Raw genomic sequence first — 20,548 nt, 5'->3', positions numbered from 1 at the left:
ACGATTAGTATTATTTTTACTAAAAAGAATATCATATTTGTTTTAGTTAATATGATTAATGTATATAAAAATTATTTACTTTGAAAAACCACACTATTAAATGAAAATACATTTTAACACTATAACAAGGTAATATAGTACAAATATAACTGAAGAAACAGTAACAGCTAAACACTCAAAGATAGAGGAGGAGCAACCTCCTCTGCCTCTGTGGACCAGCCTCCTCTGATGTATGGTAACCCTAAACTAGCTATCACCATTCATCAAATTGTCAGTGTCATAGCAGAAATAAAATCCAGCACAGCAAGAGTATTTCAATGGTCAACTTACTGCGCACTGTCTGGTTCTGAGACTGACCTGCAGTGCGCATTGGAGAGCAGAGCGCAGCAGCAGGTGTGTTTGATCCAGAACTGCTCTCTCGCACCTCTATGCACCAGCCTCCTCTGGTATGTAGGAAGGTAGCAGTGGCCACACTGAACACAGGGCCCGATCTGTAATCAATGTATACCAGTGATGGCACCAGTGACTTTTATAGTCTTAAACCCCCCCACCAAGAATTGGGTCTGAGTTCATGGTCATTGTGCTTGTACATTAGTTGAACTAGTTTAAGTGTATGCGTACAGTTACAATGTTACAGTATCCTTGTATGTACTCGCTTTGCTTTGTGGAATGATGTTCTTTGCTTTATTGTTGTGTGTTTCAGATGATCATTTTATCATTTTCAGAGTTAGCATAACTAAAGTTTCAGCAATAGTTTGGTGTTCATATGTGTGTAGTGTTATCGCTTTTCAATATAGTGTGCCCAGTGTGCATAATGAGAAACATGTTCAGCTCATCTGCTGTGATGTTACGGATATCAAAAATGTCAACCCTCCACAGACACACACACACAGAGACACAGACACAGACGCACTGATAGGGACAAATTTTACTCCCTTAATAAACAGGCGGACAAGGAATAATCAGGACCTGATTTAACTGAAATAATACCAAAAAAGTTTATTGAGCTACAACGAAGCGCTCCGGAGATGGTCACTGGGCAAGACACATCTAAAGTTTTTCTAAAGAACTTGCTATCATATACAAAAGGACTCCCTTTGGTTTCTGGGCAACTAGATGATGGTAATGAGGTACCTCAAACTTTAACACACACGTCTCCTGTGTCTTACATTATGTTCTTTCTATGTCCTTGGATGAAAATGTTTTTCTAAAAATCACCTGCACAGAACTACTGTACCTGTCCTCTCCGGAGCCATACACAAAGCTTAAATTCATATATGGGTTACACAATCTTGCTGCAACAATGGTGGGAATATAATATATTTGGCACTCAGACAGGGCACTGTCCCACATCACACACAGAGACACACACACACAAGCACAGACACACACAGACAGCCACAGATAGACAGACAGACACACAGACAGTGTGCTTGACAAATACTTCCCCTCACAGTCAAGTCAACATGAGCCGCATAATCTAAAAGAAGAACCCATCATTTCCTTTTGTGTCAATATCAGCGAGACAGGGATTGAAAAACACATCTGAAAATGCTACTTGTACAAGCACGCTGAGATGCCCCGTCATCAGTAGGCGTGCAGAAGAGCATCATCACCAGTTGTTCATGTGGCTCTGTGGTGCAATGTATAGTGTGTTGGACAGCCAGAGGTATCTTGCAGTCAAGTGCCTCGCTGAGACCTTCACTTCTTACTTTTCTGGAATGCTGACTTTGTCCCAAATCCTTGCCTGACTCTCAAGACCTCATACGCTGCTTCTTTTCCTAGCCAATGTCACTGTACCAGTCCCCCTCCGTGTCAGTTGCATCTCCGGGAACAGCTGGATCAGGTGGCCTTGTACTTAAGGCCATGGACTACTAAGCCGTTGTGTTTTGCACACGTGGCTTTCTATCCCACCTTCGTCGTGGGCATTCCTTGTTTGACATTTCTTGACGACTGACGCCGTGTACGTCCAATGGACAGTTCCAAGATTCGCAAGACAGAGCTACTTGTACATTATTGCCCGCTTAACCTGGCTGCCTCTCGAGTGAGCAAAGCATGGAAAGTGGCTGCAACAGAAATCAAGACGGTGGAATCGGACAGAGTATACACCACGCTCGTCGGGAGGGATGGGCCTGCAAGATCTTGCCTAACCCTGCTGGCACGGGCTGGAAAGCATACCCATTGCACTTGCTTGCAAGCTGAAGACTCAAGTCAACATGAGCCGCTTGTACCAAATAGAAGAACCCATCATTTCCATCCGTCTCAATATCAGTGAGACAGGGATTTAAAAAACACAGCTGTAAATGCTACTTGTCAAATCACACTGAGACGCCCGGTCATCTGCAGGCATGCAGAAGAGAATCTTCGTCGTACAGTTTTGTGGTTCTGTGCCACAATGGATAGTGTGCTGGACTTCTAGTGACACACACACACACACACACACACACACACTACAATTCAATATTCAATGTGCAAACAAGTTTAGCCAGAAGAAACAGAACTCTTTCAATCAATAAATCATTAATATACATTACATATCGATTCAGAATATGCATAATACAATGTAAAAGCCAGACACAGGGAGGGAGAGAATCTCTGGTTCCGTTGGTGTCCGGGCTTTATTGTGGTTCACAGGGTAAACGGGACAAAATACAAGGGGTAAAAACAACCAAAACGAAACGTCCACACAAAACAGGGTGCTCCGGGCAGTCAGGGTTGGGAGTGTCAGTCCTCCTTCTCAGCGGGTTAGCTGCCTCCGTCTGGGAAGGAGAGGGATTAAATAGAGAAGGCACAGCTGCCACTGACGTCACAATGGCCTCGGTGCTCATTGTCCGCAACCGTGAGTCCACAGCCTGTTAGCGAGGCAGCGACAACACAGCTGTGGCACATGAGCACCTCATCAGTAGACGTCAGCAGCAGCCGTGCCGTGACAGACAGCGGCCTGTCACATACAATTGTATATTTCCTGCGTTCCGTTCCTGCACTCTCTCATTCACCCATTCCAGCTGAGGCAGCCAGTGAGCCCACACACGTGCTATCCCTTCCTCTTCCTCTCACTTCACTGCTATATCAGCGATGACATAATAGAAATCGAAAGATGTATTCGTAATGAAGAGAAACCCAGGTCCAACCCTCCGGTCCAGCCACAGACAGCCACAGAAGTAGTATAGATGGCGGCATCACTTATTTTGACAGCTGGAAGTCTCGCCCTCCCTATGTACCTTTGAACCGAAACTCCTCTCTCCTTCCCAGCACCCCCCTTAGGTTATCATTTGACCCTCCCTTGTCAGCCATCTTGGATGATATTGGCTATTTTGGATGTCAGCCATCTTGGCTGACATCGGCCATTTGTAAGGTCATAGGTCATCTGGTAAGATGGTAGCTATTTTGTTAGGGTGACATCCATCATGGTGAGTGTCCAAGTGCACCTCACCCTGCTGGTGTGGAGATGTAATGTTTAATAGCGTAAACTGTGTTTTTAAGGTTATATTGTTTTATGATACTGTGTTGGAAGATTAAGAAATAAGAAAATAAAAGTTTTATATATTTTAGGTTATAATGTTTTATGATACTGTTTAAGTAAATAAAAAGAATAAGAAAAGTTATATATATATATATATATATATATATATATATATATATATATATATATATATATATATTAGGTTATATTGTTTTATGAAACTGTTTTGGTAAATTAAAAAATAAGAAAAGTTTTAAATACATATATATATATATATATATATATATAAGGTTATATAGAGAATAAGAAAATAAAAGTTTTATATTTTATTTTAGGTTATAATGTTTTATGATTCGTTTTAGTAAATTAAAAAATAAGAAAAATAAAAGTTTTATATATATACAAGGTTATATTGTATACATTTGAGAAAAATAAAAGTTGTAAATACACATATACATTTTATTTTAGATTATGTTTGATTATACTGTTTTAGTAAATTAAAAAATAAGAAAAATAAACGTTGTATATATATTTAAGGTTATACTGTTTTATGATACTGTTTTAGTAAATTAAAAAAGAAACATGAATATTTACCCAGAGTGGGATTTGAACCCACATGTGTTTTTAGTTTATATGTTTTATGATTAGGCTTAGGATGATACTGTGTTGGCAAAATAAAAAGGTAAGAAAAAATCTATTAAGAAATGTATAGACTTACATATATTGCATGTCATTACATATATATTTAAGCAAACACTGATAAACACACATACCTATATCTCTTTAGTTTATATTTATCAATAGACAATAGAGAACAACAGTGAAATGTATAGAATTATTTCTGTACATTTTGACCAGCCCTGTACTTATTATATTTGTTACATTAGTGAATGCTCAAACGTAGCCTTAACATGTATCATATTTAAGAATATACTGCATTTCATTCCATTACACACACACACACACACACACAAACATATATATATATATATATATATATATATATATATATATATATATATCTTGTAAGGTTTTATTTATCAATAGACACTAAAGACATGCACACCACTTTTCTTAGAGAGACACAGTGAAGCACTATTTGTGAATACTCATATGTAATAAATAATATATGTATATATGATTTGTTTCTGCTCAAATGTATAGAATTAATAAAATACACACACACACACACACACAAACATATATATATATATATATCTTGTAAGGTTTTATTTATCAATAGACACTAAAGACATGCACACCACTTTTCTTAGAGAGACACAGTGAAGCACTATTTGTGAATACTCATATGTAATAAATAATATATGTATATATGATTTGTTTGTGCTCAAATGTATAGAATTAATAAAATACACACACACACACACACACACACAATGGTGACTTTTATTGTGACAAACAAGCATTTTACAACATGGAACATAGTCAGAAGTAGAAAAAGATACTCCATGAAATGTTGTATAGATACTTGTAATCATTAATTTCTGGTTCACAACACCAACATTGGACAGAAAGAAACACTGACCTGTACGGAGTAATGTCATTTCCAGCATATTCCATATATATTCTATTAAGTCTTTCACTCTTGGCTTCTTTTTCAAAGTTATACCAGGTTCTGGCGACAAAGTACATCAGGTATCTATTGTAAATAAAGTGAGAAACACTTAAGTTTCTATTCCTTTGGAAATACCTTATTTTTCAAACCTACAAATACATGGTGACAACTGCAAGCATGACACACATACAAAACACAGAAATAGGGACCACATTGCAAGGATATAATAAGCACAGATGGTATTTTACTGCAAATTTTAAGTTTTGTAAAATTATTTATATAACTTCTAGGAATAATCTGCAAACTACATAGTGAAAATGCAATCAGTCTTCAGGAAACACACACAGCAGACTGAAATAAGCACAACGTCATATTTATATGAACCAAAACTGCATTCTACTAAACCCTGAAACTCTGAAAAATCACTACAAACTCTATGTTTTGTAAAATGGCTTATTTCACAGACACAGAAACAAATAGGCTCACCCTCAACATATTCCAACACTTACAAAAATTATGATGTAAACTTAAAGGTTTACCAGTAGTACAGGGGTATTATTAATCTATTCATGCAACTTTTAGACACTTGTCTAATACAGAGCTAACAACTGCATTGATAACGGGTAGCAGGGCTTTGACAATGCTGTGCAGTGGGGTTTAAAATGACTTTGTAGGCCAGGGCTTCAAAACCTTACCCCATTTTAACATTGTCAAATTAGCCTCCAACCCCTAAAATACTAAGACATGTTTTTTGTATCATATGTATCATGTTGTATTACTATGTACATTAATGTGGTTTATAATTTTGATTTAATTTGACATAATTGTATCATATTTATAATTACAAATTCATATATTTAAATAACAAATACTATATAATAATAGTAATAATAATGCAAAAACATATTAAGCAATCATATTTTTACTTACAAAATAATATATATAAAATAACAATATAATAATTTAATAATAATAATAATAATTTAAAAACATATTAAACAAAACTCACCCTGACTTTGTCACAACCTCAGGATGGGGAACCTCTGCTGTAGACCCTCATCCACTCTGTCAACAGTTTGTAGGTGACATGTGCAGAAACATGAAAACTCAGTCTTGGTGGGGTGTTTCTGTCCAGTGGTCTGATCTGATACAACTTTCTACTACATTTCATATTCTATTAAAATAGAACAAATTAGTAGTTCATAAAAAAGTGTTAAATCTGCTACTCTTATGAGTGTCTCTACAGCCCCTCATTGCTCCCTTGCATTACAGAGCATGACACGTGCTCTTCACATTGAAATTCACATTCATGTTGATGTAGGACTCGTCAACACAAAACTGTACAAAAATACATGAAATACGTAAACAATACAAACATTAAGAACAGAAACCACTTTCAATCTGACATTTCACAGTATAGAAATTAAATAAGTTTGAATTACCTCATGGTTTTCCTCAGGCTCGGAGCCAGGCCCCATGTTGCCATCAGCGTCAGAAGCTGAGCGCTCTGTGTAAGATTCAGAATAACGTTCAGCTGTGTGCGGTGGAGAGGGGAAATGGCGATGCAGAGCAGGCAGAGTGTCTGTGAGACGGGTCTCTGTCCTGCTTGTCCTGCAGAGCCTCTCTTATCTGAAATGGCACTGGACACAACCAAAGCAGCAACGTCCCACAGGCAACAGGTCCTTAAGAGAGAACACTGTCAAATTTAACATTCAATAAAAGTCCACAGTTTTGACCATTTTCAGTTGAATTAATCCTCCGCATCAAATGCATTGAGACCATACACAGCTTTCAGATGCCTTGTACTTTAAGATATGTTGTATATTTAGGCTACCCTGTTATTGCTTGAATAAAATGTTATTTTAAGAGAGCAGTAAGAAAAAGGGGGAACAAAGATATATAATTCAATTAATAATTTTAAGCACTCTTGCTATTAGAAATAACTAAGATGAAGGCCTAAACTGGCTATCTAGTAACTGTTTAAAAATAAATGGTTTTCCGTGAGTGTGCTAAAGAAATGAACTTCTCATTTCTGTCATTACAGTGAACTAACTGGAATACGTACAGCATACACCTAACAATTGCTAAGAATTAAATGCTTTTCTTTATGAAATGTAAGATTAGTGCTCAAAATAATTAGACATCTATATTTCTACCTGGGCTTGATTATGTTGACAGTTTATGGCTGTGCTTTGCCATTAATCCAGATTTCACCTTGTTCTCTATGGATTGGTTTCAGAGCATGATTAGCACTAGTTTAAGTACATTACTCAGAATATGTCACTCACCATTGTTTGGTATACAAAATGATTTAGCCTGAAGGACAATAAAGCATTGGTATATAGTACTATACTAGGCTAGCAAAAGTAATTTACCCATGTACATAAACAACCTACAGTCTGAATTCAACCTTCTTGGCTCTGTCTCACATGTACCAACTTTTAAAATCTCAATTTGACTTACTAGTAAAAGTTACAAAGTGAGAGGGATTTAACCATAGACAAAGAACGATAGGTTGCATATGCAACCCCGGTTATCTGAGAAATGAAGGACTGCCCAAGGGGGAGGGGTTTTCAGCGTGCATCGCTGGAACGCATCGAAGACTTTTGTCTATCAAAGCTGCCATTGGCCCTTGTGCCCGTCACTCAAACAGGACCCTTCCACTTCCTGTTTGTATAAAAGGTGATGGCTGACCGGAGTGCTCGCTGCGCGTACGTTGCAGTGCACGAGCGTGGTATTGACGGTATGGAGAGACCCCGTTCCTTCTCCTCCCGTCCCCGCTGCTGTGCCACGTGTGGCCACCGCATGCTACCGGCTTGGAGTGGTGACGTGATCTGCCCCCTCTGTCAGGGACCGGGGGTCCTAGTCACGTCCTGAAAGACAGGGGGCGAGATGCTGCTCCAGGATGGACCAGATCTGTGCCCTACTGGCTGCTCAAGGTTTATTTAGCCGCCCTCTCCTCATGTCATGTCAGGATTGATGGCGAGCCTCCGGGCCCTCATTTTTTAGCAGCGCAGTTTCTGAAATTTGCCCGCATGGCGCCTTGATGTAGTGCTGGACGCGCTTTCCAAGGCCCCATTTGAGCCCTTGCTCATATGACTTAAGGTTTGCGTCACTGAAGACGGCATTTTTGCTGGCAATCACGTCAGCAAAACGTGTGAGCGAGTTACATGCCCTGTCTGTTCACCCTGTGTGTGTGCGTTTTGCAGGAGATGGTTCCAGGGTTACACTTTGGCCTAATCCTGCATTCCTCCCGAAGGATATGTCTCCTTTCCATATCAACAGGCCTATTGAGTTAATGGCTTTCCATCCTCCACCCTTCTCTTCGGAGGAGGAGAGTAGGCTACACCTGTTGTGCCTGCTGCGGGCTCTCAGGTGCTATTTGAAGCGCACCAAGGACATTCGATGCTCGGACCAATTGTTTGTGGCCGGGCGCTTTCAAAGCAGCGCCTCTCGCACTGGATTGTGGACACCATTACCACGGCTTATGAGTCAACTGGAGCCCCAGTGCCTGAACACCTGCTGGCCTACTCGACTCAAGGTGTAGCCACGTCGTGGGCCCTTTTTCCAAGGCGCCCCACTGGCAGACATCTGTGCGGCTGCGAGTTGGGTCTCACCGCACACCTTTGTTCGGTTCTACAGGCTGGACGTGACAGGCCCAGTTCCTTCTATTGGGAATCCGGTGTTGGCTTCAGCTGAGTCGCAGTAGCCTGTTAGGCACTGGCTCCTGGCTTTTCTATCCCTGTCTGCCCCTGTTGAGCATGCTTGGGAAAAGCAATGCAGAACCGTTATCCCTTCCTACCGGACTGTGACTTGTATACAGTTCATTCTATAGGTGGGAGTGCATGTGTTTTTTACACGTGTACCCCGCCATTGTACATAGTTCCTTTGTCAGCAGGCCTTGGCCCCTCCCTAGCTATACTAGCTGTGCTGAGGGCCGCTGCTGCTGTATTCAGCAGTAGGCTTTGAGTTTGCTCTTGTGCCCCGTTGTGTATATAGTTCATTTATTGACATCAGTAGAGCATCTGTTGCCGCTAGCTGCCGCAGTGGGTAACCTGCTCCTGTGTCTTGTGTGTGGTGCATGAACTGGCTCCTGCGCCCCGCAGTGTATATAGTTCTTTAGAATATACAGTTGAGCTTGTCCGCTCCTTATTAAGTTTAGCATGGACAACTGCTCCTGTTGTTAGCGAGGGCACTTGTGCTTCGCTATGTATATAGTTCCTTTGCCAGCAGTCTGTGGCCCCGCCCTAGCTATGCTAGTACTGAGGCCACTGCTGTGGTGTCCAGCGGAAGGCACTTGAGTTGGTTCTTGTTGGTCCACTGTGTATATTGTTCCATTATTCATAATTGAACTATCCAGCAGTGGCTATCTAGTCTGGTTAGCACGCTGTATGTTGAGCACGGGCTGCGACACTACGCCCTGTGCTTATATGGTGTGGTCTGGGTATTGGCCCTGCTCCTAGCCCTGCTAGTAGAGCAGGAGGCTGCTATTACTAGGCTTCATGGTAGGCACAAGGTCTTGTTGCCTGTGGATACACCATTGCTTATTTCTTCCCAGTTCAGCGTGACTGTGGTCTTCGCATCTGAGCAGCACAGATGTGGCCCAAGGGGCCCCTGTGGTTCTATCATAGAGTTGGTACGGCTCCTAGTAGGTTCGCCTCGGGGCAGGCTCTCTTACCAGCTCGCTGCCTCCTCCCTTGCGACGGTTTGGTTATACTGTAACCCCTCCCCCTTGGGCAGTGCTTCTGACTCGAAAGATAACGATAGGTTGCGTATGAAACCCCGGTTATCTGAGAAAAGAAGCACTGCCCAAGGGTTGCAAGCTCGCGCGGGAGTTCAAGCTCCCAGCAAAAAGAGGAAGTCCTTGTGCAGACGTCACCTTTTATACAAACAGGAAGTGGAAGGGTCCTGTTTGAGTGACGGGCACAAGGGCCAATGGCAGCTTTGATAGACAAAAGTCTTTGATGCGTCCAGCGATGCACGCTGAAAACCCCTCCCCCTTGGGAAGTCCTTCTTTTCTCAGATAACCGGGGTTGCATATGCAACCTATCATTCTTTGTCTATGGTTAAATCCCTCTCACTTTGTAACTTTTACTAGTAAGTCAAATTGAGATTTTAAAAGTTGGTACATGTGAGACAGAGCCAAGAAGGTTGAATTCAGACTGTAGGTTGTTTATGTACATGGGTAAATTACTTTTGCTAGCCTAGTATAGTACTATATACCAATGCTTTATTGTCCTTCAGGCTAAATCATTTTGTATACCAAACAATGGTGAGTGACATATTCTGAGTAATGTACTTAAACTAGTGCTAATCATGCTCTGAAACCAATCCATAGAGAACAAGGTGAAATCTGGATTAATGGCAAAGCACAGCCATAAACTGTCAACATAATCAAGCCCAGGTAGAAATATAGATGTCTAATTATTTTGAGCACTAATCTTACATTTCATAAAGAAAAGCATTTAATTCTTAGCAATTGTTAGGTGTATGCTGTACGTATTCCAGTTAGTTCACTGTAATGACAGAAATGAGAAGTTCATTTCTTTAGCACACTCACGGAAAACCATTTATTTTTAAACAGTTACTAGATAGCCAGTTTAGGCCTTCATCTTAGTTATTTCTAATAGCAAGAGTGCTTAAAATTATTAATTGAATTATATATCTTTGTTCCCCCTTTTTCTTACTGCTCTCTTAAAATAACATTTTATTCAAGCAATAACAGGGTAGCCTAAATATACAACATATCTTAAAGTACAAGGCATCTGAAAGCTGTGTATGGTCTCAATGCATTTGATGCGGAGGATTAATTCAACTGAAAATGGTCAAAACTGTGGACTTTTATTGAATGTTAAATTTGACAGTGTTCTCTCTTAAGGACCTGTTGCCTGTGGGACGTTGCTGCTTTGGTTGTGTCCAGTGCCATTTCAGATAAGAGAGGCTCTGCAGGACAAGCAGGACAGAGACCCGTCTCACAGACACTCTGCCTGCTCTGCATCGCCATTTCCCCTCTCCACCGCACACAGCTGAACGTTATTCTGAATCTTACACAGAGCGCTCAGCTTCTGACGCTGATGGCAACATGGGGCCTGGCTCCGAGCCTGAGGAAAACCATGAGGTAATTCAAACTTATTTAATTTCTATACTGTGAAATGTCAGATTGAAAGTGGTTTCTGTTCTTAATGTTTGTATTGTTTACGTATTTCATGTATTTTTGTACAGTTTTGTGTTGACGAGTCCTACATCAACATGAATGTGAATTTCAATGTGAAGAGCACGTGTCATGCTCTGTAATGCAAGGGAGCAATGAGGGGCTGTAGAGACACTCATCAGAGTAGCAGATTTAACACTTTTTTATGAACTACTAATTTGTTCTATTTTAATAGAATATGAAATGTAGTAGAAAGTTGTATCAGATCAGACCACTGGACAGAAACACCCCACCAAGACTGAGTTTTCATGTTTCTGCACATGTCACCTACAAACTGTTGACAGAGTGGATGAGGGTCTACAGCAGAGGTTCCCCATCCTGAGGTTGTGACAAAGTCAGGGTGAGTTTTGTTTAATATGTTTTTAAATTATTATTATTATTATTATTAAATTATTATATTGTTATTTTATATATATTATTTTGTAAGTAAAAATATGATTGCTTAATATGTTTTTGCATTATTATTACTATTATTATATAGTATTTGTTATTTAAATATATGAATTTGTAATTATAAATATGATACAATTATGTCAAATTAAATCAAAATTATAAACCACATTAATGTACATAGTAATACAACATGATACATATGATACAAAAAACATGTCTTAGTATTTTAGGGGTTGGAGGCTAATTTGACAATGTTAAAATGGGGTAAGGTTTTGAAGCCCTGGCCTACAAAGTCATTTTAAACCCCACTGCACAGCATTGTCAAAGCCCTGCTACCCGTTATCAATGCAGTTGTTAGCTCTGTATTAGACAAGTGTCTAAAAGTTGCATGAATAGATTAATAATACCCCTGTACTACTGGTAAACCTTTAAGTTTACATCATAATTTTTGTAAGTGTTGGAATATGTTGAGGGTGAGCCTATTTGTTTCTGTGTCTGTGAAATAAGCCATTTTACAAAACATAGAGTTTGTAGTGATTTTTCAGAGTTTCAGGGTTTAGTAGAATGCAGTTTTGGTTCATATAAATATGACGTTGTGCTTATTTCAGTCTGCTGTGTGTGTTTCCTGAAGACTGATTGCATTTTCACTATGTAGTTTGCAGATTATTCCTAGAAGTTATATAAATAATTTTACAAAACTTAAAATTTGCAGTAAAATACCATCTGTGCTTATTATATCCTTGCAATGTGGTCCCTATTTCTGTGTTTTGTATGTGTGTCATGCTTGCAGTTGTCACCATGTATTTGTAGGTTTGAAAAATAAGGTATTTCCAAAGGAATAGAAACTTAAGTGTTTCTCACTTTATTTACAATAGATACCTGATGTACTTTGTCGCCAGAACCTGGTATAACTTTGAAAAAGAAGCCAAGAGTGAAAGACTTAATAGAATATATATGGAATATGCTGGAAATGACATTACTCCGTACAGGTCAGTGTTTCTTTCTGTCCAATGTTGGTGTTGTGAACCAGAAATTAATGATTACAAGTATCTATACAACATTTCATGGAGTATCTTTTTCTACTTCTGACTATGTTCCATGTTGTAAAATGCTTGTTTGTCACAATAAAAGTCACCATTGTGTGTGTGTGTGTGTGTGTGTGTATTTTATTAATTCTATACATTTGAGCACAAACAAATCATATATACATATATTATTTATTACATATGAGTATTCACAAATAGTGCTTCACTGTGTCTCTCTAAGAAAAGTGGTGTGCATGTCTTTAGTGTCTATTGATAAATAAAACCTTACAAGATATATATATATATATGTTTGTGTGTGTGTGTGTGTGTGTGTATTTTATTAATTCTATACATTTGAGCACAAACAAATCATATATACATATATTATTTATTACATATGAGTATTCACAAATAGTGCTTCACTGTGTCTCTGTAAGAAAAGTGGTGTGCATGTCTTTAGTGTCTATTGATAAATAAAACCTTACAAGATATATATATATATATATATATATATATATATATATATATATATATATATATATATGTTTGTGTGTGTGTGTGTGTAATGGAATGAAATGCAGTATATTCTTAAATATGATACATGTTAAGACTACGTTTGAGCATTCACTAATGTAACAAATATAATAAGTACAGGGCTGGTCAAAATGTACAGAAATAATTCTATACATTTCACTGTTGTTCTCTATTGTCTATTGATAAATATAAACTAAAGAGATATAGGTATGTGTGTTTATCAGTGTTTGCTTAAATATATATGTAATGACATGCAATATATGTAAGTCTATACATTTCTTAATTGATTTTTTCTTACCTTTTTATTTTGCCAACACAGTATCATCCTAAGCCTAATCATAAAACATATAAACTAAAAACACATGTGGGTTCAAATCCCACTCTGGGTAAATATTCATGTTTCTTTTTTAATTTACTAAAACAGTATCATAAAACAGTATAACCTTAAATATATATACAACGTTTATTTTTCTTATTTTTTAATTTACTAAAACGAATCATAAAACATTATAACCTAAAATAAAATATCAAACTTTTATTTTCTTATTCTCTTTTTATTTACTAAAACAGTATCATAAAACAATATAACCTATTGTTATATATATATGTATATATATATATATTAAACTTTAATTTTTCTTATTTTTTAATTCACTAAAACAGTATCATAAAACAATTTAAACTAAAATATATATATATAAATCTGTATTTAAAACTTTTATTCTCTTTTTATTTACTAAAACAGTATCATAAAACAATATAACTTTAAATATATATATGTATTTAAAACTTTTCTTATTCTCTTTTTATTTACTTAAACAGTATCATAAAACAATATAACCTAAAATATATTAAACTTTAATTTTCTTATTTTTTAATTTACCAACACAGTATCATAAAACAATATAACCTTAAAAACACAGTTTATGCTATTAAACATTACACCTCCACACCAGCAGGGTGAGGTGCCCTTGGACATTCACCATGATGGATGTCACCCTAACAAAATGGCTACCATCTTACCAGATGACCTATGACCTTACAAATGGTCGATATCAGCCAAAATGGCTGATATCATCCAAGATGGCTGACAAGGGAGGGTCAAATGGTAACCCTGGGGGGTGCTGGGAAGGAGAGAGGAGTTCCGGTTCAATGGTACATAAGGAGGGAGGGTCAAAGGGTAACCCAGGGTGGTGCTGGGAAGGAGAGAGGAGTTCCAGTTCAAAGGTACATAGGGAGGGCGGGACTTCCGGCTGTCAAAATAAGTGATGCTGCCATCTATACTACTCACAGACACAGTTAGCCACAGCCACGGCTTCTTCCAATTCTCGTCAGTGTTCCAGATTCAATGTTTTTTTTCTTCAGTGACGTTGTAAACACGCACGTGGGGAGCACATCAAAACCCAGTTTTGTGATTCAGTTACAGCAACAACTGACACAGCGGAGCAGTAGGGGTTGTAGCATTTTTTGGTCCAAGGTCTGGATCACAGCGACTGAGTGGTCCGGACCTCGGCACTGTGGTCCACGGAGTGGTCCCGATCACGTAACGCAAATTGGGATGGGTTTTTGTTTTGTTTTTTTGGACACAACGTATAAAACCCATTTACTGTCAAATATATTATCGACATATCCAAACTACAAACATAATGATCATAAATGTACAATATTAATAGTATAATTCTCATTTGTAACATAGCCGATAGCTGATTTCTTTTTTAATCTTATCTATCAGACAATTTGTAGAAAGCTGTGCTAACGTTACTCTGAAAAATGCACTTACATTGAGCAACTTTGTCATTCTGAATGAAATTATTCAAGTTATTATTTTTTCCTCATCATGACTGAAGAGAAAAGATAGCTTATTTAGAATCTTATCTTTAATTTAATGTCAGCCTATTTACATGTCCTCTGTTTGCGCTCTGCCAAGAAATGTTTTATCAACTTTGGTTAAACCATATCTTCCTTATTTTATCACTGTGAGATCTAGCAACATTAAAAACAAAAGCATAGGTTGTTTTGTTTATGTATGGTTAACATTGTAATAGTTGGTATTTTAAAGAGAGATTATAAGAGATGTATTAACGTATTGATCATCTGATGCCCTTTGTCTTTTCTTGAAGGATAATGTCATTATGAAGAAGATAAAACTTTTTTTTTTTAAACACCTCCCCCCACCAGGATTAGGGTCGCCTCCGCACTGTTTCTACTGAAACAAAAAAACAAGTGTCAATCTCTGCAGGAATCTACTCCGGCTCCCCCTTCTGGTGATGAAGAGGAACCCGAGTCCAAGATGCTTCCAACCAGCCCTCAGGCGCTCCCTTCGGCTGTAGGTCACGCTCCAGGGGGCCGGGGGAGTTAAGAGGGAGTCACTGGACGGGGACGACAAACGCCTCCAGTGACAGACGGACGCACACAGAGAGAGAAAGAGACAGAGAGAGAGAGTTGCACTTCCTCCTGCAATGCAATAAATATGCCCAAAATAAGGGACACATTCCTTAACAAAATAATGAATGCCACCCTACCTTTGACAAAACTGAGAAAAAATTAAAATGGTCAGTCCTCCTGGAGGAGGGACACACAGCCTCCCTGGCTGCCCAATATGTCACCACCTGCCACAGCCTGAGGGGCACAGTGACACATGAGCACCAGCTGTAAATAAAATGTAAATACTCATTTGTAATGCATGTCATTGTATTTCCAAAAAGGAATCTGTAAACACTAAACCTATTTTCTTTAGTTCTATGTATTAAAGATCATTTATAGTTTATTACATTTTGTTTTTCTGTACTTTTATACATCTTATTGTGATTTTGGCAGGACGCTGTCTGTCACGGCATGGCTGCTGCTGACGCACACTAATTAGGTGCTCATGTGTTGCAGCCGTGTTGTCCGCTGCTTCGCAGACAGCTTGTGAGCTCACGGCTGCATGCAATGAGCACTGAGGCGACTGTGATGTCATTGGCAGGTGTGCTTCATCTATTTAATCCCTCTCCTTCCCTGAGGGAGACAGCTAACCATTGAGAAGGAGGACTGGTGATCCTACCTCTGACTGCCCGGAGCACCCTGTTTATGTGGATGTTTTGTGTGCTGGTTTTGCCTTGTTTTCCCCTTTTTGTGTTTTTTTCTGTTGGACTATTGTGAACCCCAATAAAGCTCGGACACCGCCGGAACCCGAGACTCTCTCCGTTTATTGTGTCCGGCATTTACAATTGGTGGCCAATGTGGGGAAGCTTTGTGACATACTTACCCTGAACTCTGTACCCGGAAGGACAGCTATGGAGGCGTCTCCAGTGGAACAGTTGTTGGCCCCAGTGGTGAAGCTGCAGGCTCAAAAACAACAAACTCTCGAGACGCTTGTCCAGCAACTTCAAGTACCAACTCCTGCACCTAACCCTGCTGTGGCCGCAGCAAACCCAGCTTGGGCAGGTCTGCAGGTTCCAAAGATGGGACCGGAGGACGACCCAGAGGCTTTCTTCATCATCTTTGAACGTACTGCCCGGTGTTGCGGCTGCTCTGAATTTCTGTCCAATATTAAAGATCCTAGGCTCTCATTGTCTGATTTGGCTGGGGCACAATTGGGACATGTCTCTTGGGACCGATCACCATTAGTGACTGCAGGTGATGAGCGGGGCAGGGACAGCCTTCCCTCTGACTCCAGTCGTGTAGCAGCCAACAGTACCCTGTTGGACCCAGGGGAAGGAACGAGTTCTGGGACTCACCTCCTCTCTCCTTCTTCCCGTGGAAGGCCCAATACTGGATCCCACCTTCAACAGGTTTTCCGATTTCGCTATGGACCAGACACAGGATGATGCCCTGGGACGTATATATGACCAGGTCAGAGTTGTTGATGGTTGCATAGTGAATACACAGAGGGCACTTTGTGTTTCTCTCCAAACCAGCAGCCAAACCGGTCATGCTGGATGATGTTGCAGGCAGAATGACGTTCACCACGGTGCCTCCAGACTCTTTCACGAATACCAATCGAGCTGCACGGTGCTGGGCTGTGAGCACAGGTCCCACTAGAGGATGACGGGCCCTCATGCCACCCTCATAAAGTCTGTTTCCTCCTGTTCCTCCTCGCACAAAGAAGCAGATACTGGTCCTTCTGGTTCTTCTGATAGCACGTATGGATGTGACATCCTGGAGGAGCTGGACTTCCTACTCTACATTAATTGGGCTGCAGGGAGCGCCTCATAATACCAGTAGTGACAAGGACACTAGCAAAATGCAAAACTAGAGAAGAATCAGTCAGAAAGGATAAGGAGAGAGCAATCGTCCGTGGCCACCACCTGCAAAACCATTACCTTATTGGGGTGGTCTTGCTGTTTCCTCTCTCCGGTGCACCTGCTGTCACTTTCATTTGCACCAAAAAAGGAGACAGTGATTCACAACCGCTTAGGCTTCCTAACTGTACAGATTAATATGCCTAAAGTGTAACTGACTTGGTGTTATGCTGTGATGATTACTTGTTCCCTTATTTTTTTGAGTGGTGTATTATAGAAGATAGCCTTGAGAATGAGGCCACAGAATTGCGGGATTCCGTGACTTTCAACACTTATGAAACCGAGTCGAGGTGACGAAAAGCTAAATGTTTGGTTGGAAACATGGCTTAGATGTGCCATTCATGAAACTTGCGTTGATTCTTGAAGCCACTGGCTTGCTTCCCTCTCCAAGTCTGTGTAATAAGGAATTGGTAGGAGCCCACGAGTTGAAACAATCAGAGGACAGAATGCAAATGAAGTGTTCTGAGAAAAGCAATGCAGAGAAAGGACATTTTCCCGTGTGCATGTAGATGGCTGACATTGACACGGCTTGATGAAGTCTTGTGGATCCTACCACTGCTTAAGTGCACTACTACGCTTGCCTTCAGGGAGTGTCGTCTATAACTTTCAAAAAATAGGACTTGAACTAGGCAGACGAGCACCTTGGATTGGCCTTGGTCAATGTGAGGATCGAACCCAAGACCTTGTAGTTATTAACGCCATGCTCTAACCAACTGAGCTAACCAGCCAGCAAAAACAATCTCTCTGCCAGGCATTTGCTCATGTTTATGTAAAATGGCTGCAAAATGCATTACACACAAGTGTGAAAAGAACACTTTTGCAATTCCTAGCATTGGTGATGCTATAAACCAATCTGTCAGAAGTGGGATTTGAACCCACGCCTCCATCAGGAGACCAGAAAACCCTTCTACACTCTTCAAGGGAAGAGCACCTTGAGTCTGGCGCCTTAGACCGCTCGGCCATTCTGACAGGGTGTACATGTCCACCGGGAGATTAAATAGTGCTCAAGAAAACTGCGGGGACACTTAAATCACACATCGGATCTCCGTGATCGAAGTCTAGGAAACCTCAAAATCTTCACCGTACATTGCAAAATTCGTAACTCTCCCACCTTCATGCTTTTGAGACTGTACTGGGAGACACAGCAAACTTTCTTCAAGCGCCACGTATGGATGTGCCATACTGGAGGAGCTGGACTACCTGTGCAACCTGAATGGGCTGCAGGGAGCGCCTCATATTACCAGTAGTGACAAGGACACTAGCAAAAGGCAAAACGAGAGAAGAATCAGTCAGGAAGGATAAGGAGAGAGCAATCGTCAGACGGCACGTATGGATGTGCCATACTGGAGGAGCTGGACTTCCTGTGCAACCTGAATGGGCTGTAGGGAGCGCCTCATAATACCAGTAGTGACAAGGACACTAGCAAAAGGTAAAACTAGAGAAGAATCAGTTGGGAAGGATAAGGAGAGAGCAATCGTCTGTGGCCACCACCTGCAAAACCATTCCCTTTTTGGGGTTGTCTTGCTGTTGCCTCTCTCCGGTGCACCTGCTGTCACTTTCATTTGCACCAAAAATGGAGACAGTGATTCACAACCGCTTAGGCTTCCTAAGTGTAAAGATTGATATGACTGAATGCAAATGAAGTGTTCTGAGAAAAGCAAAGCAGAGAAAGGACATTTTCCCGTGTGCATGTAGATGGCCGACTTTGACACGGCTTGATGAAGTCTTGTGGATCCTACCACTGCTTAAGTGCACTACTACGCTTGCCTTCAGGGAGTGTCGTCTATAACTTTCAAAAAATAGGACTTGAACTAGGCAGACGAGCACCTTGGATTGGCCTTGGTTGATGTGAGGATCAAACCCAAGACTTCGTAGTTATTAACGCCATGCTCTAACCAACTGAGCTAACCAGACAGCAATAGCAAGCTCTCCCAGGCATTTGCTCATGTTTATGTAAAATGGCTGCAAAATGCATTACACACAAGTGTGAAAAGAACACTTTTGTAATTCCTAGCATTGGTGATGCTATAAATCAATCTGTCAGAAGTGGGATTTGAACCCACGCCTCCATCAGGAGACCAGAAGACCCTTCTACACTCTTCGAGGGAACAACACCTTGAGTCTGGCGCCTTAGACCACTCGGCCATTCTGACAGGATGTACACGTCCACCGGGAGATTATATAGTGCTCAAGAAAACTGCGGGGACACTTAAATCACACATCGGATCTCCCTGATCGAAGTCTAGGAAACCTCAAAATCTTCACCGTACATTGCAAAATTCGTAACTCTCCCACCTTCATGCTTTTGAGACTGTACTGTGAGACACAGAAAACTTTCTTCAAGCGCCACGTATGGATGTGCCATACTGGAGGAGCTGGACTACCTGTGCAACCTGAATGGACTGCAGGGAGCGCCTCATATTACCAGTAGTGACAAGGACACTAGCAAAAGGCAAAACGAGAGAAGAATCAGTCGGGAAGGATAAGGAGAGAGCAATCGTCTGTGGCCACCACCTGCAAAACCATTCCCTTTTTGGGGTTGTCTTGCTGTTGCCTCTCTCCGGTGCACCTGCTGTCACTTTCATTTGCACCAAAAATGGAGACAGTGATTCACAACCGCTTAGGCTTCCTAACTGTAAAGATCGATATGCCAGAATTGCTGGATTCCGTGACTTTCAACACTTATGAAACCGAGTCGAGGTGACCAACAGCTAAATGTCTGGTTGGCAACATGGCTTAGATGTGCCATTCATGAAACTTGCGTTGATTCTTGAAGCCATTGGCTTTGCTTCCCTCTCCAAGTCTGTGTAATTAGGATTTGGCAGGAGCCCACGAGTTGAAACAATCAGAGGACAGAATGCAAATGAAGTGTTCTGAGAAAAGCAAAGCAGAGAAAGGACATTTTCCCGTGTGCATGTAGATGGGCGACTTTGACACGGCTTGATGAAGTCTTGTGGATCCTACCACTGCTTAAGTGCACTACTACGCTTGCCTTCAGGGAGTTTCATCTATAACTTGCAAAAAACATGACTCTTACTGGACGAACGAGCACCTTGGATTGGC

The 20,548-nt window shown here is 40.4% G+C and overlaps 2 non-coding genes across 2 annotated transcripts; both read right to left on the bottom strand.

The window, feature by feature from the left end:
• Window positions 1-18,339: 18,339 nt before the first annotated feature.
• On the bottom strand, window positions 18,340-18,454 carry trnal-caa (transfer RNA leucine (anticodon CAA)). Its single transcript has 2 exons — window positions 18,417-18,454; window positions 18,340-18,385 (listed from the first exon to the last, which is right to left on the bottom strand). It is a non-coding gene; the product is annotated as a tRNA-Leu (tRNA).
• Window positions 18,455-19,523: 1,069 nt separating this feature from the next.
• trnal-caa (transfer RNA leucine (anticodon CAA)) lies at window positions 19,524-19,638 on the bottom strand. The gene is made up of 2 exons: window positions 19,601-19,638; window positions 19,524-19,569 (listed from the first exon to the last, which is right to left on the bottom strand). It is a non-coding gene; the product is annotated as a tRNA-Leu (tRNA).
• Between the last annotated feature and the right edge of the window lie 910 nt (window positions 19,639-20,548).

Source organism: Amia ocellicauda, unplaced genomic scaffold (genome assembly GCF_036373705.1).
Source record: "Amia ocellicauda isolate fAmiCal2 unplaced genomic scaffold, fAmiCal2.hap1 HAP1_SCAFFOLD_90, whole genome shotgun sequence".
Lineage (NCBI taxonomy): Eukaryota > Metazoa > Chordata > Actinopteri > Amiiformes > Amiidae > Amia > Amia ocellicauda.
Note: the sequence above shows the minus strand (reverse complement) of the source record. Positions and strands in the feature narration are given on the sequence as shown.